The following is a 20000-nucleotide window of genomic DNA, read 5'->3' as shown; positions in this document are numbered from 1 at the left end:
CCTGAGGTGGGATGGGCCGGGATGCTCGGCTCGATGCTGCTCAGCGCTGGGCTCCTTCTCCTCCTCTCTGCCTGTGATAGCCGGGGCTCACCGCACTGCGCTCATCGGCTGCCTGGCGACTTCAAATATTCATCAAACGCCGGAGAAGAGAGAGACGTCGCCGTCCCGCTGTAGTCATTTACCAATTATTTTGAGTACCTGCTGACAGGTGCGTGTCACAGTCTGCTTCTCCCCCTCCCCACCCCACCCCCCTACCCCTTCCCAACCACCTCCACTCCCCCCCCCCCCCCTTCCAACGGCCTGCCTTGCTCCCGCTGCGGAGGAAGGCATCGAGCTCCAGGCAGCGGGGAGGCGGAGGCGGAGGAGGACTGATGTGGTGCTAGCGCTCGCAAGTGAGTGAGTGAGCGAGCGAGCGGCGCTTTGATTTTGAGGGGGTGGGGTGGGGGGGGGCAGTTTTCAGCTTCAAACTTCAGCGCCTGCCTGCAGAACATCGCCCCTCACACGCAACTTATGCCATGGAGAGAGAGAGAGAGAGAGAGAGAGAGAGAGAGAGAGAGAGAGAGAGAGAGATACTAGTGGAGGAAAAGTCTGCAAACAAACAAACAAGATTGGAGACAAAGTCTGTGTGTGTGTGTGTGTGTGTGTGTGTGCGCACACATTCAATCACTCTCTCTCTCTCTTTCTCACTCTCTCTCTCACACACACACACACTGTAATGGCTCATTAAGGAGGAGCAGGGGACTATACCAACAAAGTACCTATCAGAGGCTGTCACCATGCACTCCCCACTGATGAAGAGCAGCCTGTTAGAAACAAAGGCAGAGACAAACTCTCACTAATAGACATAAACACACACACACACACAAACACACAGGTATGTTTCTTCTGTCTCGATCAAATCTGCGGCGGTGACAAGTTGACTGGGAGCAGAAGGCACAGAGGAGATGCCTATGGAGAGTCTTTACTTCGGTGTGATCTGAAAGACTGAGGCCTTCTCTCTCTTGAATATGTACTGTGTCTGTATTGTGTGTGTGTGTGTGTGTGTGTGTGTATGTGTGTGCGCGCATGCATGTGTTTTTAAAATAGAATAATGCACTCTTTGAGCAGCACAGGGCCACCAACTGGCATTGAGAGTCGGGCAACAACAAGCCACTAAAGAAGAAACAAGATCGCTGCTCTCATCACCACAGCCAGATAAGAGAACATCTGTGATTCTGTGTGTGTGTGTGTGTGTGTGTGTGTGTGTGTGTGTGTGTGTGTGTGTGTGTGTGTGTGTGTGTGTGTGTGTGTGTGTGTGTTTCTGTATCTCTCTCTCTCTTTCTCTGTGTATGTGTGTGTGTGTGTGTGTGTGTGTGTGTGTGTGTGTGTGTGTGTGTGTGTGTGGGTGGGTGTGAGTGTGTGTGTATGTGTATTGTGTGTGTATGTATTGTGTGTGTGTGTATTGTGCGTGTGTGTGTGTGTGTGTGTTTCCTCAAGGGTACTTCAGTCCTCCTTATAGGTAGAGAAGTTCAACAAAAGACAGAGAGAGGAGAGGGCGCAGGAGAAAAGACCGGGAGAAGGAGCCAGCAAGAAAATGACAGAAATGTGAAGTGGGGAGAAATAGCTAAGCGTGAAAGAGAACAAAAAAGAAACACAAAGAGTGTCTTCATTTCATCTCTGCAGAGAGTAATACTCAGGTAACTAGAAATTCTGCAAGGATTCATAGTGTGTCTTATATGCGTTCGATGAGGTCATGAGAAAGCCATCAGTCTCAAATACACATTTTTTGGACTTTAAAGGGCCGGTCCACTTCCCCTGCTCCCCCTGTTTACATATGACATCAGCCTGTGTGTGTCCGCTCGAGTGGGTCACGCAGTGGTCACATCCACTCCTCTGTTCTCTACAGGACCCTCAGCCACCTGGGCTCTCTCAGAGCCCAACATGCACACATTAGCCATAACACACACTCACTACTAACTCACATTATTGTGAGTTTCAAGTGACCCCCCCCCCCCCCCCCCCAGTCCCTGTTGAGTGAAGTGGGGTGTTTGTGTGTGTGTGTACAGTATGTGTGTGTGTGTGTGTACAGTATGTGTGTGTGTGTGTACAGTATGTGTGTGTGTGTGTGTGTGTACAGTATGCGTGTGTGTGTGTGTGTGTGTGTGTGTGTGTACAGTATGTGTGTGTGTGTGTGTGTGTACAGTATGCGTGTGTGTGTGTGTGTGTGTGTGTGTGTGTGTGTGTGTGTGTGTGTGTGTGTGTGTGTGTGTGTGTGTGTGTTTGATGACAGTGGGGCGTGTTGGTTTTCTCCACTGCTGATAACGAGACTGTGTGTGAAAAGCGCATGGGCCGTAAGGCCCCCCTTCTCTTCCCTGTCCCCTCTGTGTGGGGCACTTTCACATGGGACGGGGGACTGCTGCGACTGCGGCTGCTTTGCCGGTTTGTGGCTCGGCGCTGTGGCGGGACCGCGGCATGACTCTAATCCCATAGGCCGCCACTGACCCGGCCCGCCGCGCAGCGATGCTATCGGCCCCACGCGATCCGCCTCTAATTGAAAAAAGCCCTCCACCATGTCTAAACCTCTCCTTGCAACTCCAGCGCATGTTGTGTCTGCACAGTGAATCGGATCTCTAAGAGGCTTAAGAGCAAGTGTGCGTTTGTATGTGTGTATGTGTGTGTGTGTGTGTGTGTGTGTGTGTGTGTGTGTGTGTGTGTGTGTGTGTGTGTGTGTGTGTGTGTCTGCTTATGTGTGTATGGAAGCACATGCTGCATTTGACCCACCATTAAAAAAGAGAGTAAGCAGAAGACAGCGATTGCAGAGAAGGAAGAAAAGAAAGGAATTAACCACCTTTACTTGGTTTTTAATTAAAATGAAGTCCACCTCTGTAGCAGCACTCTATAAATATCATGCCGGTCCCCAGTGGCACCAATGTTAGCGAGTCCTACCAGGGCTACACACCTCAGCAAAACAGAAAAAAAACACAAGATAAACCTGCGCCACAACAGCGAAATTGGGACAAAGCATACAGTACGTCCTTCTGTGTATTTTGGGACCGGAGTCTAATTCAGCTGGATAATACTACAAAAATGATATCTTTTTAAAAAAAGGAGGAAAGAGGAAAGGAAAATCAAATTTGAAAAGAGAGAGAGAGAGACACACGGGGGAATATGTGATGAATCCAGGTCTTAGGGGTGTTCCAGCGAGTAAAATAAGGTTGAACCTCAATAGGATCAACATTCAGGGCAAAACTGCAATAAGACTAGAAATGTGACAGTGAAAATGATCTGTAATTAGGACAAACAGCACTAAAAGCAAGTGCAAAGATAATTGTTTTTTGGAGGGGTGTGTGACTGACTGTGAGGAATCCCAGGGCGGCCAGTTTGTGTAGGCAGAGAAAAAGAGAAAGAAAGAGGGAGGGAAAGAGAAAGGATAAAAAGACATAAGTAGAGAGAGAGAGAGAGAAAGAGAGAGAGAGCAAAGACAGGATGTTACAATGCAAATATGGTTGGTGGGAAAGAAAAGCACAGAGTGGGCAAAGAAAGTGCAAAAGAAACAGGATGATTGAGAGAGAAAGATTAAGTAAAAAGAGGAGAGAAAGAAAGCAGGAGAGGCCAAAGAAATCGAGAGAGAAAGAGAAAGAGAGAGAATGAGAGAGAGAGAGAAGGTGGGGGGTGTTTAAGAGAAAGTCACTGAAGGTGAATTCAGCCATTGGGTTTAATAATAAAAAAGCGTACTTGAACAAAGACACCCTAGCGAACACGGACCCATCCATCATAAGAGAGGCCATAAAACACAACAAGTGTCCCCAACATGCTTATCCACTCACACATCTTCACACAAAGAGCTCTATTGTTGGTGTCTTTCACAACATGCTGGGCTTTGATGAATTCGATTCACTAAAGGAAAGCAGCTCAGAGGAGAGCAGGGCCTGGGAGTTTGAAAAATGCAGCTCAAACAAAGATATGAATGAGAATTTTAAAGAAAGTGTCATGGGTTGCGACGGCGACCTAAGTTTCTGTCCATCCTGTTGAGATACAAGTTAGCACTGTGATCAGAATGTCCTTGAATGGAAGTAAAAGTAATATGTTGTTTAACTTGTGTCATTCCAGTAGTTTTTCATCTCTCAATTAGATTAGCCTGTGAAGTCTTTTTACATGATTAGCTCTACACAGCTGTATTTCCCTTAAACTATAAGAAAGCCATCCAACTATGACATAAATAAATAAATAAATAAATAAATAAATGTACATACATAATATCCCATATCACAAGCATAATTAAAGCGCTGGAGAATGTTAATCTATGGCTGGCTGCAAAATCTGATTGAACATATGGTTTTCAGTGTGTGAGAGCACCTGACCGAGGATCACAAAGCGTTTCTGTCTGTAAGCTGAAGTCAACTCTTGGCAAATGTGTAACATAAGCATAATTGTGTTTGAATAGACTCAGACAAGAACTAAAAATACACACAATAGCACAGAGATGAGCAAAGACAAAAAAAGCGAGCGGAATCGTTTGTCCTTCAGCTTTGTGCTTTCTCTCCCACTTTCCCACACCATGCCAATAACAGTGGAATAAACGGATATGTGAATTAAACCCCATTGTCTTCAAAAATCTGCGACTAAATTTAGTCTGTTTTGTTTAACGCGATAGAACATTTTTTAGATGTTCTGCATTTCTTTGCTGGAGCTACAAATCTGACATTGTGTTTGCAGTGGTGTATGAGGGGAGGGAGGGCGAGCAAGCGTGCCTGTGTGTGTGCAAGCATACGCAAAAAACAGTTCAGCCGTGTGAATTTTGCAATTAAAAAAGACACAAAAATAATTATTCTGCAGCACACTCCGGCGACATATCCTGAATCGACGATGCACGGATCACGTGTTTAATAAAAAGGTTAATCAGTTGTTAATCAGAGGATTAATAACTTGTTATTTTCTTTACAAAACCATTAATATTATGCCATAAATATTTAATGCTGATGGGTCTTTTTTGGGGTGGGGAGGGGTGGGAGATTGGGTAGAATGAGCAGTACACTGTTCTAATGTGCATTAATCATGCTTTGTTAAAGACAAATAAATTCATTCATGTTTATTAATACAAGCTTGGAGACAACAATACTCTTTACATTATTTAAAAAGTTATTAATAAAGTATTTATCAACAGTGCCACTAAAGGACAGGGTGGTTAGGGGCTCGGCAAGGCAGTCCAAACTCACAGAGCCCGAGGCCAAAGTTCATTAACATTTAAGGCGAGGTACAAATGCTTTGGGGAGTCCGTCTGTGTACACTAGGGACCTCAGAATGGGTGGGGGGAATGAGAAGCTGTGTGTGTGTGTGTGTGTGTGTGTGTGTGTGTGTGTGGGTGTGTGTGTGTGTGTGTGTGTGTGTGTGTGTGTGCATGTGGGTGGTGGAGAGGGTGGGGGCTGAACAGAGATTTTCTGTCCGTCTCTTAACAAATTACCCTGCCGATTTGCTAATCAAAGCAAAACAAATATTGCTTTTCGTTCGCTCCATTTGTTTGAGCGAACATACCACATTCCCAAAATACTCGTTCCCAGTTCAAATGTAATTAAATTGTGCCTTTAGTAAAAACATGCAGTGGTACTCCAATTAGTTCTGTTTTTGTCATTAAAAAAAAAAAGATATATATTGGACTTGGGTGTGCCCTAGGCACTGTCGCGTCCCGGAATGATGTGATGTCTTTTCAGTGGCTGGTTTTCGGTTTGTTTCCCTACTACAGACGAGGAACAGACACACGGGAGGGACCAGATAATGGTTGGTGCTGATAAAGAGCGTGTGATTAGTAGGTAGAGCTCAATTCAGAGGTTCAGAGTCCAAGGGACTAAGAGGTTTCATTTCTCATATTCCTTACTATGAAGATGATACTAGAAGCGTTGAAGTAGTTGCTGTGTTTGATAAATAATATGTTAAGGCCATTGCTGTGGTTGCAGTGGCTAAAGTGCTTTAGAGGTCAGAACAAAGCATATAACAATAAGTGTTTTGTAAACAAGTATAATTAAGAGTTAAGTGGAGGCTGTTAATGTGCGATCAGAGATTAGAATGAAGAGGTATTTGATTTGCAGGGTAAGTTGATTCAAGGAAAAGGAGAGGTCAAACCTGAAATCCCATGTTTACCCACATGGGCCTGGGTCTTAATGGACTATTTCAATTTGATCTTTGGTATTTTGATTTCTCTCTGCCACGGATATTTGTCTCTTTCCAAACAGCCCATTTCATACAGAATTTAATCACACAGAACTTAAGAGCATATTGCCAAATTGATTTGCCTAAACTGTGTATTTTCATTTAGATATAGATCGTGTTTTTATTGAAGGCACCAAATGGATTTTCCTCGCAAAATGCCATCCATCTACCTGTCGATGCGTCTATTCAGTCCTCCCCTGGCCCAGCAAAGGGCCTATACTTGATATACATATTGTGCATGTCTATACACCTTTAATGGGGATCGATCGTGAGCAGGGACAAACAAATGTGAGTGCCTAAGGACATGGCAGAAAACAGGACCTTTTTTCCCCCGGTGGTCAGTGGAGACCAGGGCTTCATACAGTGTACAAACAGAATCATCTCGGCGCGCTTTGGTGATTTATCTGGGCTGGTCAAAGTTATAAGCTCGTTTGGGTTCCAGACACCTTGTCTATAAAAGCCAGCACTGACAGCATGAGCCTGAATAAATCACCCCCAAATGAGTGGCGAGCCTATGAGGCAATGACATTGGGTGACATACAAACATGTTATTCCCCTGTGCTCCCATGCAATGCACATTTCATTATGTCTCTTTTTTTCCATTCCTGATTACACTCTGTGCACTTTTATTGTCTGGATGAACAGAGGCAGGGAGGGGAGGAAGAAAAAAGGCAGTGGGGGTAGTGGTGGGGTGGGCTGTGTGTGGGGGGGTTGCAGGAGAGGAAAAGAAAGAAGTGGATGAGGTGAGGTGAGTGGGGTGAGAAAGAGAGAGAAAGGGAGAGGAGAGTGAGAGATCCATTTTGTGTTCCGTTAAACACTGATTTCATCATCTGGGTAAAACACATAACTTAAAACCGAAATCAAATATTAAAAATGACAGGCGGTATAAGTGCGGTGAGTGAGCCGGGGTCACGGAGGGAGGGAGGCGCGGGCGGCTTGTCAGGCACTATCTGTCAGAGTGAATTAGAAACAATCAGGGGCGACTGAAAGGAGAGGTGATTGTTATTAAGCAGCGGGGCTGTGAGCAAGCTCCCCCAGATGTGGCCATGCATATAAAAGAACAGGAAGCCAGCAGTTTAATTCAGGAAGAGCTGGCGTACATGGCCGCACAAAGGAGGAAGGGTGGGGGAGGGGGGCCACGGAGAAAAAGCCCCTTTGTCGCTAATAAGCTGGAAGTTACTTTGATAACAGGCAAGGGTTAGGCACTGGAATAAAGGCACTTTTCTTTTTTTTCCCCCCCTCAATCGTTTCTCTCTCTCTTTTTCTCTCTCTCCCTCACTCTCCTCCAAAATTCTTATTTCCACAACGAGAAACCACGGTAGTCAGTCAATATCTAGGGGGAAATATAATAGGAGTGGAGAAATCAGGGGTGAAATGTAGATAAGTCGACCTTAACACAGCAAGAGGAAGGGATGGCTGGGCCCATATATCAATTACCCTCCTGCTATCACATGAGGAGGATGATGTGGGAGACGGATTAGGTTGGACACCCCCACCCCATCCCTTGAGCTGCTCTCGTTTTCTCTCTCTCTCTGTCTCTCTCACTCTCTCCCTCCCTCCACTGTTCTCTGTCTCTCTCTCTCTCTCTCTGTCTCTCTCTCCCCTGGATGGATGGATAAATGTACAGACGTGTTGTGCTTGTGTACTACAGGACCCTGCCACAAGTGCTGCTGTCTGTCTGTCAGCGGCTCTGGGAAGTTCCTTAGAGACACTCATCTCAGCCACTGATTGTCATCACGGACAACGGAAAGGGGAGGGAGGGAGGGAAGGGTGGAGGGGGGGGTTGGGGTAAGGGAGGGGGAGGGGGAGCGCCGATGTGTACAATATGTTTTTCAAAGGGAGCGGAGGCTTGATTTGAATGATAAGGAGAGACGCTAATCTGCTGGGATATGGCCTCAAAGGCACATCGACTCTGACACTTAAGCCCTCGCGCCACAGGGGGAAACTGCGCCCATGTTACCACCACCACCACCACCCCCTTATGCCTCCCCCACCCCAACCAAGGGGAAAGAAGACTCTTCTGCATGCGTAGGCTCTGGAGTTCAAGAGCAAATCTGCCCATGTGTATATAGTGTGGTCCAATGTTTCCTCTAACACTGAGAATGAACATTTAGTCCCAAAATATTTGACTACAGAGCCTTGAAGAGCAATTTATTTCCCTTTCAGAAAATATATTTTCCTGATAAGCTATCCACATGTTAAAGCCACCGTGGAATTGTAAAAATATTAAACTAGAGTAGCTTAGCTTACAGTAAAACATGTAGAGGAGAAGAGCGGGTGTTGGACACCATGTTTCTTCTCCTGGTGTGCTGCTTGTGTAAAACATGTTGTTAGTGTGTGTAACTTTGTGACGGCCTCTATATCAGCGTGATTCTCTGGAGAGATTGCTCTTGTCTCCTCGCATGCAGCTACCTGTCAAGACTAGCGCATAGCTTTAGCTCTGAGAAGTCTTCACAGCCCGCAAAATGAAGCGAATAGCTGTTGCTGTTGTCACTTTAAAGGAGCCCCTTTTTTCCCCCTTTTAAATGGTAAGAGAGCACTTTGATTTCCATGTTTCTTTGTAGTCAGAGATATCTCAGGAAATGATCCTTGCTGTGCGATTTTAGTGATCCCATAATAGCTATAAGTGTTCAAATGAAAGCTCCCCCCTCCTCTCGAACGCTCAAGTCTCATGTATAACATACTTACATGAGCCTAACCACTATGTGCCTTTAAGGCTGATGTTAGGAGTTGTGACTGCAGGGCTGTGGTGTTAAACACGCTATTGCAAAGTATTCCCTCAGGTAATGACAGTGTATGTATATGCAGACGGAGTGAGAGGGAGAATGTCTAGAGCGAGAGGCAGAGGAGGAGAGAAGAGAAGAAGATGATATAGACTGAAGGAGGGGGAGTGAGAGAGTAAGTGCACAGGAGACTGAAAGCGAGATAAGGAGTGTAAGGGGAACTGGGAGAGGAGAAGATTAACATCGAAGGGAAGGAAGAGATAGATGAAGAGATGTATAGAAAAAGAACAGAGCGAGAGAGAGAGGGAAGAGAGAGAGAGGAAGAGAGAGAGGGAGGCGGCAGGAGGCCAAGGGACAACAGGCTGGAGTGAAGGACAGGAGAGAGGGAAGGAGGGAGGAATGGAGAGAGAGGGGGATAGAGGTGGCCCGCGTAGGCAGGCACACCCCCCCCCCCCCCACCCTTCGCAGAGGCATGTCTTAGATTTCAGCACGATTAGATGGTGAGGGATAGGGAGATGTTCTGGAGGGGCATTAGTAATTAATCACTGCGCGAGCTGGGATTTCCACTCGCACTGTCTGGCCACGCGCCGCATCTCAGCTTCTCTCTCTCCGAAACAAACCCCTGCCACCAGTGCAGTGCACCGCACCACACCACACCGCAACGCACCGAACCACACCGCGCTGTTTACGCCTGTCAAAGCCACAGCCACAGCCAAGATGCTTGTGCGTTTCGAAGACCGATCGGCAAGCAAAACAGGGAAATAATTCATATATATATATCTTTTTTTCCAATGGAAAAGGACAAGTAAAGGAGTCTTGAGAGGCCAGTGGCTTTTCTGCCACTACTCCGATGTGCTAATTATTACCGTTCCGGTAATGACTTTCATTTTCCTCTGCAGACCTCCATGTGCTCTGAGGCCTAACTGAGGCTGCTTTACTGTGGAGAGGGCTGACCATAAAACCAGAATGGCCTTCACTTACTGCTCCCGCACACCAGGCCCGTGCCTTTTTTTATTTTCTGTACTATGAATAAATTTAGTCTGTCCCGGACATGAAAATGTCAAATACCTAAAATACACCTAGGCTAAATAGCGTATTAATTTTTAATGCGCGCTCATCCTATGCTGCTATTCTCATATCGGCCCGTCTGCCAACAGCTGTTGCAGGCTCCCTCGCAGGGAATTTATCATCCATCTCAAAGAGTGAGGGAGCATTGTTCACCCAACAAGGAGGGCTTCTCTTTTTAATTCATGGATCTGTGTAGTTTTTTTTTTTATTATTTGTAGTTTTTCATCTTAAAAAAGTACAAGCTATTCATAGTGACTTCATTTACTGGATTGATGATTTTTTTTTCTTGCTCTTTATTCTTTTTTCTCTCCTCTTTTTGGAAATGGTATGAGTAGACTCATTTGACATTTGTTGTAGGGCTTAATGTGCCTTTAGTGTAATGTGGGACTGAGCTGTTGGCACTGGTTAGCGAAGTGAAAGGGTGGCTCAAAGTTTGAGGGGTGGCGCGTGTGTGTGTGTGTGTGTGTATGTGTGTGTGTGGGGGGGGGTGATTTATAGCTGGTGTTATATGCATTTATATGTGCAGTTTTAAGAGCCTCCTGACAGGTGCGGATTATAGTGGTACAGTGCGTATAGTGATAGGCTAAATGTAGAGGGCTGTGCTAAACCTGTGTGCAAGTATGTGTGTGTGTGTGTGTGTGTGTGTGTGTGTGTGTGTGTGTGTGTGTGTGTGTGTGTGTGTGTGTGTGTTGGGGGGGGGTTGGGGGGGGGGGGGGGGGGGTAGTTGTTTATGTGGGCATATAGTGAACCTTGTCTGTGGTTGTGCTTATGAGTGTAGGTGGTGTAGCTTACCTTAACACACTAACTGCATACTGGTCTGGGGGCAATTGGGCAGGTTTAGTGGACCCAGGCACCTTCCTGCACTGAGTCAGTACAGCACGTAGCACTGGCCGAAGAGGATGAGTCTTTACCCTATCATATGAGCAAAAAGACAGAGGAGAGGGGGACAGGCAGGGGAAGGAGAGAGAGAGAGAGAGAGAGAGAGAGAGAGAGAGAGAGAGAGGGAGGAAAAAAGAGAAGAGATGTCAGAGGGAATGTAACAAATTCACTGAATCACAGTGCTGCACAGAGGTCAAGGAAACGCAGCCGAAAAAGGTTAAAGATGAAATCAAAGCCATGCCTTGGAGCAGGCTGGAAATCTATCCCTCGGAGGCAAGGCCACTGCTGACGCGGGAGCCAGACAAGAAGCTAAATACTGCACGCCACTCTGGGATCTTTCATTTTCAGCCGATCAATACAGGCTTATATTTATCAGGATTCCAAGCAGCTGCCACATCTGACAACCTCCACTTCATTTTCGCACTCCTCCCCTCCCTCATCTTCTCCTGTCCTCCTCCTCCTCTTTGGCCTCACGCTAAATCGGGACCCATCAACCATAAACGAGAGAAGAGGGGCAAGAGAGGCAGAGACAAACCCAGAGAAAAAGATAGAGAGAAAGAGGAGGAGGAGGAGAGAGAGAGGGAGAGCCTTCAGTTGTCCATTTACACCTCGGTTCCAGTCACGGCTGCATTAGGCGGCCCCTCCCTGCCCCGGCTCTGGGTTAAAGAAGCAGCCGTTGTGTCATTAGGCTTTTTTGGCCGCCACCACCATTCTCCAGCTGCCTTTGTTCTGCGCCACATGGATGCATCTTGCCAGGAGAACTAAGACATCAACAACGAACCCTTAAACAACCTCCCTTTTTCACCCTCTCTCCCCCACCAAAACAACAACAACAACAAAAAAACCCAGAACACATATTAGATTTTCCTCTTCATAATTTACGTAAATCGCTCAAAGAGGCAGAAGATATGTGGAAAGGGCTAGGGGCAGAGCTAAAATAGCTCAATCTCTAATCATCTGGACGACAATATTTGCTGTGAGGCATTCTAAATAGATTATCGCTGGTCCATCTGTGTCATCATTGATTTATAAGGCATTAAGCTGCTTCCCAAAGAGAGGCCTTCCTTCCTGGTGACAGTAGGAGGATTCTTGTCGAAATCAAGACCAATGGTGGCTGAACAAGCATGGCACTTGTCTGCTCAAGAGAGGGAGAGAGAGAGAGAGAGAGAGAGAGAGAGAGAGAGGGAGGGAGAGAGAGAGGGGGGGCTCACAACATTGGATGAGAGGAAACAAAAATAGGGCGAGTGTATCCGGTCTGGAGTCACCAGCAGAAGTACTATGAATCCACACATTTTGTATCTCTTCTTTTTTTGTTTCACAGACTGGGAGGGGAGGAAGTGTAAAAAAAAGAAAGGAAAGAAAATACACTCACATATATACACACACACACACACACACACACACACACACACACACGCACACACACACGCACGCGCACACACACACACACGCACACATGCACACACACACACACACACACACACACACACACTCAAGCACACACACAAAACAAGGGACATAATTAACATATGAATACTATATGCAAATGGTTAGGAGAGAGCAGATGTTGGTGCATTTAATTGACCTATATGTGAATTGCATCCAAACCTTTTACTCTGAGTGTACTCCCAGTTTCCAATATGACTAGATCCTCCAGACCAGAATACTTAGTGCTAAAACAAACACACAGGAGGGGACAGAGCTGAACAATACAAGAAGGAGGGAGCCCAACGACAGACATACATGTGAGAGAGGAGAAGACAGATGAGGAGAGGAGAAGAAGAACGAGAGAATAAGAGAGGAGAGGGGGGCGGGCCGAGGAAAGCTGTCGCTTGACGGGGGGCTGTCAGGGCCGAAGAGATGCCCAAACACGGTGGCTGTCACCCTCCGCCTGCTGTCATCCACCGAACGTCTCATGCGGATGACATCACCGCGTCGTCAGTGTGGAAATCGATCACTTAATGGCCTTTGGACGGGCGCTCTGCCTGTGACAGCGTGCGGAGGCTGCCGCCTGCCTCGCGTCCTCTTTATCGGGCTGAGCAGCGCTCTCCAGCCATTTTCCCCCCTTTCTTTCAACTTTCCCCTTTCGCCTCGCTCTCGCGCTTTTCCCACCATTGCTTTCTCTGTGCGCTGCTTCTTCTGTCTTGTGGGCTGGGGAGGGGGTGGGTGGAGGGTTGGGTTGGGGTGGCTGGTTGAAAAAGGAGGAGAAGTCATGCGTCCTGGCCTGAGATGTTTGCAAGGGGGAGCCATGAGAAACACAGATGCTGTTTTAATCTGAGCTCGGGCCTTTCTCTCTTTCTTCTCGCTGCTTCTTTCTCCCCTGCCCGGGAATGTCATTAAATTGTATTAAATAGCCTTTTGTCCACAGGGCAAGGACCACCCGATATATGATAATACATTAATTCCCCAGTGTTACAGCCAGTGAGCTGAAACATTTCTTAAGGCAGGGAGCTGGGGGCAACACAAGGAAGAGAACATCACTGTGCTTGGGCTTGTGTGCTTGTGTGTGTGTGTGTGTGTGTGTGTGTGTGTGTGTGTGCATATTTGGGTGGATTGTTGTGTGTGCATATCTGTTTGTCTTTGCTGCCTGAACACATATGTGTGTGAGTGCATTTGAGAGAGGGGGTTAGAGAGAAAGAGAGAGAGAAAGAGAGAGAGAAAGAGAGAAGAGGAGAGAGGGAGGGAGAGTGGCTCGCTAACAACTGTGACACATACTAATAGAAACATACCTAATAAATTACAAGCTTTCAGGGTCTGGCAAGCTGACATTTTCTCAGTGAGCGGGACAATTTCATATGTACGGCGCAGCAACCAAATTGCATCACATGGAGATGCCAGTGGATTAGCATAAAAATTAACACTTAAATTTCAGCTTATTGTCAACCCTTCTCCTGCTCCTTCTGCCACACAACAATCAATTCCTCTTAGAAATCTGATTAGATTCCATGATGCTTATTATCCTAGTCATGTCCCTCCACTGGCTTCCTGGGCTCCAAGACTATTTGTTTAAATAGAATTAAGGGGCAGATAAATCTATAGGTGTCTCTCATATACACAGACATGCACATAACACCATATCTCTCTTTCTCTCTCTCTCTCTCTCTCCATCACTCCCCCTTGTCCCTCTCTCCCTCCCTCTCCTTTCTCTCTTTCTCTCTATCTGTGTTCCCTCTCTCCTTTGTCTTGCCCTTCATTCTATTTTAACCTATCCAGTAACATCACCAGTTGCTGATTAAAAATGCTAATTAATATGCCATAAAGCAACTAGATGTGCTTTATGTTTACATGCTTGATTATTTACAGGCTCAGTCACCATGACCAACAAAAATCCATCTCATTCACCGCAACCCCCTCTAAACAGGATTTTAAAAATGGTACAGAAATATGATGATAAATATGCATTTTTATTTTCATTTCTCATTGTGAAGGCAAGCTACTACAAACTACTAAAAAATGGTAACTTTGGCTTTGAAATATTTTAGCTTACTGAACAAAAGCCATCATCAAATCATACACTTTGAAATCTGGTTTAAATCAAGAATTACACTATCTTGATTTTTTTTTAAAGAATTCGCAGCTTTAATCACTGGGTTGCTATGGCTACAAGATATGTTGATATCGGGTCAAGGGCCCTTGTGCTCTTCCGGAAAAATACCCAATATTCAAAATGTGAATATGTCCTTTTTTGGAGTCTGTTCTACCCCAATGCAGTAAAAAACGTGTGTCTTTTTCATCCTGCACTGAGCTTTTACTGCTATTCATGTTTACCCAAGCTGAAACAACTATGGAAAAACTATCACATTTTGGAACCCCTGAAAGCTGTTGCAATGAAATATTTGTCAATATGGCCCCATTGAAAACATTGCACAAGCATGTAGTAAAGAGCTGCACACGCTTTGGGTGGCTTTCCAGCTTGCGAGAGAAGGGGCTCCTATTTTGTTTAGACAAATGGTATTTCATCGCATCCAGATGTCTTTAAGCACAGTTCATCCGCCATCCGTGCACTCCAAGATATACAAAAAAAAATGTATACAAACATTTATTCATAACTGCATGCCTCCACCCCGGCTTAAGGTTTGTGTGCCTCTCTTGCCTCTGTGCTGCTGCAGCACCTACAGATCTGCTCCTTTTAGCTGTGAGCTACCACAGGGCTCAGGGGCTTGTGATTAGGAATGGCAGACCGTGTTGAGCGTTTTGGGAGGGGAAGAGAGAGAGAGAGAGAGAGAGAGAGACCTGCTCAGACCTCTCTCCTGTTCTGACAGTGCGTATAGCCGTCGCTGTGAGCCAGCTGCCCGCCGCAACAACCACTCCTGCCCCTGGAGTATCAGGAGGTGCCAGCTCTGGCCAGCTCACTGGTAAACAATGCCACCCATCAGTGTGTGGGGGGGCTGCTCCCCGCAACACTCTTATAGAGCAGAGCAGAGCGACGAGAGAAAACAAGGAAAGGAAAGGCATGAGGGAGTGGGGGCTAGAGGGGTAGAGGGGAGCCAGTGCGCCGGAGAAAGTGAACATCTGATGTTCTATGTGGATAACAACAGCCCCTGCTATGCTGCTGCCGAGGCGGAGAATAATTTAAACCAGTTACCCCCCCCCCCCCCCCCCCCCCCCTCCCTCCAGCCAGCCCCCTCCTTGCCCTCTATTCTTATGTTAACATGGCTAAAGTGGAATGGGCCACCCAGCAGTGAAAACTTAAGTCCGCGCTTGAGGAAAAATAATCCATTTTCTCTCCATCTCCTCTATGTAACTTTACTCACTTAAGACCGTATATGTGGGCCCACTCAAGTCCAGGCCATATATTCGCCGAGGCCTTTAAAGCATATTACTTTTCACACAGTTTAAGAATAATAAACGGCTCGCTTAGCCAGCCTGTTTTCCCTCCGTTAATGCCACACAATGGCGCTGGAAGAATTTGAAAGTCTTTAAATTCAGAGTAAACACTGCACTCTTTGTTGATTGTACAGTCTCTTTCTTTTTTCATCTTCATCTTTTTTCTCTCTCTCCCTCTCTCTCTCTCTCTCTTTCTCTTTCTCTCCGGGCTTGTTGTGTTTTTTCTCCAAACAATACATCTCTCTCACATCTGAGGAGCACACCTCGCTGCAGTTTTATAGGTTAAATCCTGATGTATGGAGAGTAATATTTTATACTAGTGGTTTATTTTTATGAGCGTGTGTAATTAACGCAGCATGTCCTATCTCTCCGCCATCGATGCCAGGGCCTTTATTTAAACAACTTTATTGTGAAATGTTTGCATTCTCAGCCCTCACGAGCCCACACACAGATTATTATTTCATACTTCTTGGGGACGTTTTGAAAAGTTTACGCTTTGAATGGTTATTGTTTTTGATTACGGCAGTTTCTTTGGATGAATCACCGCGAGGGATCGGCTCAAAACATGTTTACAGAGTCCGGGTGTGAACCTGAAGGCCTGGCTCGGACCAAATGTATGTTCAATGCGTGATTTATGGTGCTGCAGATTAAACTATTTATGCCCGAATGAGTGCAGTTGTTTAATTTTCGTTGCTTGGGGCCTTCTCTTTTTTTCCCTCCTCATGGAGTCAATGTGTGTGTGTTCACAGTATTTAGTAATAGAATCAGTGTGCTAGCGTGAGTGGGGCCTTAAGATAAAATGTTTACATTTCATTACTGTGGTCAAAAGCTAAAACCAGGCCAGCCAGTGAGTGTTATCGCCTTATTAGTGGTGTTAGTATTGAACTGTTCCATTACACAAGGAACCGATAGATGACCTCACACATATACAGGCATCAGGCAGGCATGCATACACACATACACACACACACTCTCCCTCCCTCTTTCTCTCTATCTCTATGCCTCTCTCTCTCTCACACACACACACACACACACACACAGCATGGCTACAAGCTGTCTCAATCAGCGTGTACAGTCAGGGAAGGTGGGGGTGATGTGGACCGGTTTCTATGGTTGCAGGGGAGGGTTCAGGGTGCACGTGAGTTACGGCCGCCGAGACGAGACACCGGGCCTGATCAGATGGGGGAGCAGATGTCTGCTAACGGTGCTCTTCACTGAGTGATGCCCCACACGCCCAGCCATAAATTGTGCTGTAGGTGCAGAGTGTCAGTGCTGCACAGGTGTCAGCAGGGGGGATCACATCACATCACAGCACATGAGGAGGCAGGTAAAGGAGAACAGTTCGCATGCCACCCCAGCCACAAACGGGGGTTTTGTGATGCTATTCTTTAGGCTGAAGGAGGGATAAGGACATATTCTTCAATGGGCTGAATATGAAAGTGAATGGGCCAATCTGGAGAAGCACCATGATTTCGACATATGGCAAATGTCTGAAAGGATTTTCTACTTTACCTGTCAATCAAACTGACTATAACTCTGTTCCTTGAAATCTGAGCCAATGCCGCAGTGTAAGGGAACAAAGTAAAAAAAAAAGGCATGGGGCAAAAAAAGAGAAAAGAAGACTCTGGCTCTGGCATGTTCCATTATTCATCTTTTCATCCTTTGGTTATGGGGAAACACTCCCAACACCCTTTTCCTGAAACGCAGCACTCTGCCCATGGGAGAGGCCCCGTCCTAAGCGATAACCTCGGTGCGGTGATATCGGCCCTGCATCTCAGCCCCTCTGAAGGGCGCGCAGCTCCGCTGTGTTGCACAGATGGGACTTCTGAGGCTCCGGCCTGTCATCTTTTGATTAAGCAAAGGAAATGATTTCACTTTAAAGTCACCCCCCCCCACCCGACTCCACCCCACCGACTCCACTACCGCGACAGTCACCCAGGGCTCACCGCGTTTACCCGCTCGCTCTCTCGCTCCCTCCCCCGCCCACTGCTACTCCACGCGCTCCACGCCTGTCCTTTTCAGTTGGCTGCCGCCACTTCACATGTGTCTCTTAGCCTTGGCTAGCTCTTGGACACTTTTTTTTGCAACAGTGCCCACATCTCTTTCAAAGACCCTCTCCTCTGCAGACGGATGACGTGCGTCGGCAACATGCTGCTGCGACGCATTCTAACACGTGAACCACTTACACAACAAGAAGGAAAAAAAAAACATTTATTGAGTGGAAGGATCTGCCTCAAATTGAAGTGGTGGAAAAAAAGAGTTGGCGTTTTTAAGCCGTGACAGCAGCACTGGCTAGGACTGATTTAAGACTTGACCCTCGCTGGAGCGGTGCGGTGGACCGAGTCGGCTGACCCGGCGCTTGTAAAGGGAGCCGTGGTGAGACGGGGACGCAGACAACGCCATCCCTCAATAAAACACCAGCGCAGACAGACAGACCCCCAGTCTCCGTTGTCACATTAAAACATCGCAGAGAGCAACACATCTGCAGACGAGCCACAAATCAGGCCTTATCCCGCCCAGGCTGGGGAGCAGCTCTGTGGGGTGGCCTAGGAAAGAATCTGGGGGATCCACCACAGCAAGTGCCGAAACTCTCTCTCTCTGTGTGTGTGTGTGTATGTGTGTGTGTGTGTGTGTGTGCCTGTCATATTACAATCCCCATTTATGACGATTCCCGCTTGGCAGTTGGAGCAGATATGAAAAGTGAAAAAATGCACATTGATGGCAGCAATCACTGGAAGTAATGGAAGTCTCCCAGATGTACTCTGCTGCACTGGTTCCTGCTCCCAGACACGGCCCCTCCCTCCACCCTTGGCCATGTTTCCCCAGTCATCTGAAGCATGGTAGTCAGGGTCAGGAACAACAGTGCTTGTACAGCCCAGCGTCAGGCCAGGAGAAACAGATCGAAGGACCCACCTGCCCGACGTTGACTAAGCACTTCTCGGACCAAATCCGCTCTGTTGAAACTGGAACCACTGACGCTGGACCAGAAAACTACAGGCTTACTTATGGTTCATTGAGCTGAGGGCAAGGCATACCGACTCAGACAGGAATGCTATACTAAGACGTCTAGATGTTAAATTGTGAAAAGAGTGCAGGACGCCATAAAAATTATCCCGAAACAGACAGACGGACAGATAGACAGATAGATAGATAGATAGATAGATAGATAGATAGATAGATAGATAGATAGACAGACAGACAGATAGAAGATTGAAAGATAGATAGATAGATAGATAGATAGATAGATAGATAGATAGAAAATTAACTTGAGACTTAATTGACTAAAGCACATGAAGTACACACAGGAATCCGTGCCATTTGTCCAAGTCTGCAGTGCAATGCTCCAGAGTGCAGGATCGATGGTACCTGGCTCCGACCCACTCTCACCAGTATCATTCAAACCCTTTCAATTTTTAATCACCAGCCTAACACCACATCCAGATCTGCTATGGCCCAGCCAAACATGCAGGACATCAAAATATGACAGACTGTGTGTGTGCATGCAGCACATGTCCACGTATACCTACATGGGCACACATGAATATTAGAGCATAGTACATGTATACACTCAGAAGTAAACAGATATTAGTTTGCCAAAGGTGTTCGTTTTATAACATAAACACACACACACACACACACACACACACACACACACACACACACAGTGAGAGACAGAGAAAGACACACAAACACACACACCAACCACACACACACACACACACACACACACACACAAACGATAATGAGTTTGGTCTCCGGGCTTTATTATAGAGCCCACCAAACCCAGGCCAGCTGTCTTTGACCTTGCTCTGCCATATTCATTACATCATTAAGTTACCTCTTCATTAACTTTTCATTATTTATGGGGGCTTTTGAGCAGGGTGGGGGCTTTATCAAATACTATCTTTTGTTGAGCTCACAATACAGACGCCCCCCTCCTCCCCACAACCCTCCTCCTCCTCCTCTACCCCCCCCCCCCCCCCGCCCCCCCTCGGGAGAAAAGGTCTGCTATGCCTCAGTGCCAACACAGCTATCAGACATGACCCCTGTCATTTCATACCCCAAAACCCCTACTAGAGAGAGACGATGAAGCAATCCCAGACGACATGACAGACAGTGTCCAAATACCTGGCTACGCCCTCCACGAGAACTACTCGAAAATACAGCCCCCAGCATCACACAGTGCTTAGCCACTCTGTTTTCTCTCTGGGCGAGTCAGACTACTGGCTAATTACAATACATATAATCTTACTTCATATAGCTCAGAGGGAGAAAAATATGTGTTTTTCTTTTCTTTTTTTCCCTCAAAAAGGTTGTCCC

General features: G+C 46.6%; 1 protein-coding gene across 6 annotated transcripts in view; it reads right to left on the bottom strand.

Annotated features, from left to right (window-relative positions):
* znf536 (zinc finger protein 536) overlaps positions 1–20000 on the bottom strand; it is a 160025-nt gene that overhangs the window by 90344 nt on the left and 49681 nt on the right. For 5 of the 6 annotated variants that reach the window (XM_042061667.1, XM_042061669.1, XM_042061671.1 and 2 more), the window contains one exon: positions 10767–10886. The gene's annotated coding sequence lies outside the window, so the exon portion shown is untranslated. Of the gene's footprint in view, positions 1–10766; positions 10887–12461; positions 12468–20000 lie in introns of all 6 variants that reach the window. The other variant, XM_042061672.1, reaches the window with a different exon arrangement.

Source organism: Alosa sapidissima, chromosome 14 (genome assembly GCF_018492685.1).
Source record: "Alosa sapidissima isolate fAloSap1 chromosome 14, fAloSap1.pri, whole genome shotgun sequence".
Taxonomy (NCBI): Eukaryota; Metazoa; Chordata; class Actinopteri; order Clupeiformes; family Clupeidae; genus Alosa; species Alosa sapidissima.
Note: the sequence above shows the minus strand (reverse complement) of the source record. Positions and strands in the feature narration are given on the sequence as shown.